Consider the following 5,346-nt stretch of genomic DNA (forward strand, 5'->3'; position numbering starts at 1 on the left):
ACATAGGAGGGTTGGTGTTCTGAAAGTTCTTGAGTTTTGATCCCGGGTGATCATGGTTTCCATGGCCTTGGTTGTTGTGAGCGATTTGTTGAAGTGCAACTATGTTGGCTTGTCTTTCAGCTCTCTCATTCTCTCGATCTGCCATCAAGGTCTACAGCAGTTGCATCATGGCATCTTGATTTGCACCGCGGGTTGGAGGGGCCATCTGAACATTGAGATAGATCATGAGATAAGAGGGAATTTTCTATGGATTATTTGGGTAAGTTCAAAAATTTAAACTTGAATTCTTTTGATATGGAACACAAACACACATTCATTCATTCAAACATCACATATTACAAGCTAACACATCCATGGTTTTAAGAACCATGTACTCGCGCTATGATACAAGTGACAGGATACAACTCACACCTACACAAGTGATCAAGTGCAACTACTCCTCATCATCCACATCGATCGGGACGAAGTCATCTGCTCCGGCCTCCAGGAACTCGTAGTCCTCAACATCAGTGTACTCGTCTTCCTCAAAGTCATCTTCATCACTCAGGAAGGCTCCTCCTCCCTGAATTTCTTCACCTTCTTCTTCCATCTCCCTCATCTGGTCCTCTTGGGCCTTGACAGTTGCCTCCAAGGATACTATCTTGGCGCGAAGGCGCGCGATGGTAGCGTCCTTCTTGGCACGCTGCTGGCGGAGTGACTTGCGGTCCTTTGCAAGCATCTTGATAGCATCGGGATGCTCAGCCAGGTGGAGGTGAGTCTGGTTGGCGTAAACGCGAGAGTTGTCCAGCTCCTTCTGAGTCTGGAACAACATAAAGTCCAGGTGCTCCACGTGGTGCTTCAGCTCGGGGTTGGACTACAGGTCCATGGGTCCTCCAATGGAGTCACGCCTTGCGAGGTGAGCAGAGCGAGTCCGTCCAGCCAGTTGCTTTCCCTAAAGGAAAAGAGGATCCTCTCAGAAGTAGGAGGCTCCATCTTGCCCCTCAGATCAGCGGTGATAACCCACTGAAATTCCCCTTCGGGCTGGTCGTTGACTTCGACTCCGTGGAACTCTGGGTGCGGGCGTCCAAGGAACTCTGATAGGGCATCTAAGTCCCTCTCGAAGATCAGGCTCCCGCCATTCCCCAGCTGGTAAACCTTGGTGTTGGCTGGCTCCATCTGAAAGTGAATTGGATGAGTAAGTTAGAGAAGTGTGTCACAATTTTATGTAGATTTATAAGGAAGAGCATGACTTATCAATTTGAAAAGATCTCAAGGAAAAGAGAGTGAATATTTTTTTAGACATATTCACTTCATTTTCTTTTGAAACTAAGTTTTTCAGAACGTCCATTCTAACTAGGGTCTCCTAAGGTCAAACAATGGCTCTGATACCAACTTGTCAACTCCCGGATTTTTAAGTCCAGATGCCCATTATGCCATACATCGCAATCCCAGGAAGATTGTTGTTGCGAGACATAACAGTTGATATCATAAGTCATCATTCATTACAAACCATAGTCGTCTTACAAATATAGATCACATGATCCAATATTACACAAATAGTTGATCTAATGATCAACGAACACATTACATAGCGGAAGCGTAGTAGTAGTGGACTATCTAATCCACAGGCCAACGCTTGACGTCAGAAGATACTCCTAGTTGTCGTAGACGTCCTGCTGGCCGTCATCTTGGTATTGCTGCTCCTCTTCATAGTCTGGCCATTTGAATAGCCAGGGACACAGCCGTGAGTACTTTAAAGTACTCGCAAACTAATACTAGTGTAAGTACTATCAGTTTTAGTAATGGGGTGCTAAGCTCTAGGTTTATTTGCATAAAGACAATTTTAGTTCACAAGCATTTGATAAAAGACTCTTCATATGCTAACTAACTCAAGTGGGAACATTAGTGTCATTCCCACAACTCAGTTGTGATTCAAGTCAAGTCACCATTCAAATCATCATTTCTTTTTGAGAAAACATCTGACAACAGAATAGTATGGCCTTTCCAATCGTCTGTAACCGTGGACATGGCTATTCGAATAGGTTTACACTCTGCAGAGGTTGCACACTTGTGCCACAACATTTGATTACATCCGTCAGGGATAGCCCTGAATAATCGTAACTCAGTACGCGGATCATCAAACATAACCTTTCACTTACATACCCTAGTATAGGTACCTCTCCCCATGAGCTTGGCCTCCCAATGAAGACAAACCATCAACCTGGGAACAGCACAGGGCTTGGGCCGGACATTCACCTCATTTCACTTTCAACGGAGGTAGCCTCGGCATAACCTCTATGATGCTTGTTTAGAGGGAACCCATACTAAGATGCATAAACTTCCAGTTAAGCCCTACCCATAATCAGGTATTGTGGGGGTACTCAAAAATTGGAAAGTTATCGCATCCAAACCAACCATCAATTTTTATCAAATTCACCAAGTCATTCAAGTAATATTCACCTTCAAAATATTTCAAAGTCATTTCACTTCACCAAGTTCCCATCTAGAGTAGTCAATTTTAGTTGTTAGCACTAGCAACTAGTCATGAGGGGTGCTAACTATCTTGTAGCTCTTTAGGCTAAACTTGATACTCTTGCTCTACTCTATACTTAGACCAAAGTTAACTATAAAAGGAAGCTTTGATAAAACAAAGTAAAAACTTGCAAGGTAAAAACTTGGGATTGGATCATTGAACATAAAGTAACAGTGTAATGGTGCCATGCTCTAGTAGAGCTTTGCACTTGCAAGAATATTAGCTTGCCTTGGTTGGTGTATTGACCAAAGAATATTAGCTTGCGTCTAAAAACGGATACAAGGTAACAATCACAAATCAAAGCTTAAGAGCTAGACTAAGCACACACAAGGTTCACACAAGCTACTCTATCATCACCACAATGCTATCATGTTGGTTGACTTTGTTTTCTTCTTAAGAAAAAATAATTTCCTCTCATTAAAAATATTAATTAGGGCTTCTCTTTAGTTCTTGGAGAAATAATTTCCTCTCATTGAATCTTGTAAAGATTTAAGTTCCTCAAATAAATAATATATGAACCCCAAGTTGACCAAGGTCAACAATTCATAATTATCATTTGGGGAAAATGATTTAAATGAGGTAGAGTACCTCATGCAATTTAACACTACCATAATCATAATTTAATATCACCAAATAATTCAATATGAGATTAGGTGGACCATGGTCACTAACTCATGTTGAGTTACTTGAGACAAGATTTAAATGAGGGAGTACCTCTCATATGATTTAACAAATAGTTTAGAAAAATTTAAATGGACTAGAAATAGCCACAGAGCCATTTCCTATTCTAGCCCATGATCATACAGAGTACCCATGTGATATTTTTACATAAACATGTAGAATATGTGAAATGTGATTTATGAGAGTTGGAATCAACTCAAAAGCATTTTTGGTTGATTTTTAATTAAAGTTTGAAGTTTGAAAAGGCCCTGCCTTGTTATTTTTGTCGCATTAATTCTACAAAAGATCAAAGGTTGAGACCAGTGGGGTTGGGTAGATCTTTTCACAAGCTTTCCAACCATATAAAATTCATCAAATTTGGTTTAGCCAATTTTATTCTATCAAAATTTGAAAAAGCATCTATGAGCAATTTTGATTTAAATCAATTATTCGAATTTGAAAACTTGGGCCAGAGCGGGAAACTAACTGGTAACTGGGCTGAAACGGTTTAAAAACGGGAAAGCCAGCCCACCACGCGTCTCGCACGCGTGGGCTGCCTGACATGGTGGGCTCCACCTGTCAGCGCCTATTTACACGCGAAGCGGTACGGGAAAGCTGGGACGCACGATTAGGCGTTGATCCAATGGATCAGGGCCATCATCGTCGACGGCGAGAGAGGGGTACTGGCGCGGCGCGGGTGGGGGGTCGGAGGCTCACCGGCGGCGCAGCGATCGTCGGAGAGGTGCTGTGGTGGCGTTGTGGACGACGGCGAAGCTCCAGGAACAAACGGCAGGTCCGGGGGTGGCTTCTGGCGTCTCCTCCTTCCGCAGTGGCGTCACGGGCTTCGGTGATCAAATTGAGTGGCTACGGTGGACAATCAAAGAGGGGAGGTGGTCGAGGAGGTTGAGTGATGAGAGGGAAGTGAGCTGGTGTGGAGAAATCGAGCGGGGGAGCTCCCTTTTTATAGCGGTGGATCGAGGCCGTGTACTGCGGTGAAGTCGACCGCGGCGATGTGGTTACAACATGCTAGCGAGCTAGGCGAGGGCGTGGCGCTGTTCAGCGGTTCCTGGCGGCAATGACGCGGCTGGGCGGTGCCTAACGCGGTCGGGCGCTTGCAGTGTTCTGCGCGTCCGTGGCGGGTCGCGTTTTCTTCTCCGGCGACGGCGGGCGCTGGTCGGGGACAAGTGGCTGTCTGGCATGTTCCTGGTACAGTGGTGAGGCTCAGTGCATAAGCGAGGGTCCAGGCGAGGTGCGAGTCGACGAGACGACGCATGCTCTGGCGCGCCCGTGGGCGGTGCCCATGCCAACCCTGGCATGCCCTGGATGTCGTGGGCTCGGCGTGTTCTGGTCGTTGCTGCGTTCCTCTCCTACCAAGGCTAGTCCAGGATGGTTAAGTAGAGCAAGGTGAAGCTGGGGGAAAAGGTTGGCGAGGCTATAGGTGAGAGGGGTGAGAGATGGCATGTTGCATGTGAGGCATGGCCGACATGGCAATGGCATTGCCATGTCTGCCCATGTCTAGGGTTGCACTGCAGGGGCTTGGTGTTGGAGGGGACCAGGGGACAAGGTTGAAGCAAGTTGAGTTCAAATTTGGGCCAAACACTATTTCAAATAGTAAATTTGATTTCATCCGATTCTTGCCCACCAAGTGTTTGACACAATGGCCGCATGAAAGAAATTTGCAAATTTTTGAATGAAATTTGGTGGAGTTGATTCATATGATCAAAGACGCACAATGGTGGTGGTGGTGTGCAAAATTAAGTTGTTTTGTGAAATTTCAAAATTGGCACCAACTTGAATCTATTAAAAAGTTCCAACTTTGCTTGAGCATAACTTTGAATCTAGCAACAATTTGCAGGGGTGTGCTTTACCAAAGTTGTTCACATTGATGTGGTCTTGGATGAGGTGCAAAGAGTTGGAATTGTTTAGTTTGAAAATATCTTAATACATAGGCTCAAAGTAGGCATCAGGTTAAAAATTACAGTTTTGACCATTAGTGCATGTGAGCACAATTTGCATTCAATTTGATTTGATTTGAGTTTCTTTGATTCCAAAAGTGTTTATAAGTGTTTAATAACATTTTACAACTAATGGCACAAGCCAAATTGGCCTAGGTTAAAGATTTTCAAAAGTGGCATAAACCATATGTGAGGGTTTTTGTGATTTTTCTATTTTCT

Source organism: Lolium rigidum, chromosome 2, assembly GCF_022539505.1.
Source record: "Lolium rigidum isolate FL_2022 chromosome 2, APGP_CSIRO_Lrig_0.1, whole genome shotgun sequence".
Classification (NCBI taxonomy): Eukaryota; Viridiplantae; Streptophyta; class Magnoliopsida; order Poales; family Poaceae; genus Lolium; species Lolium rigidum.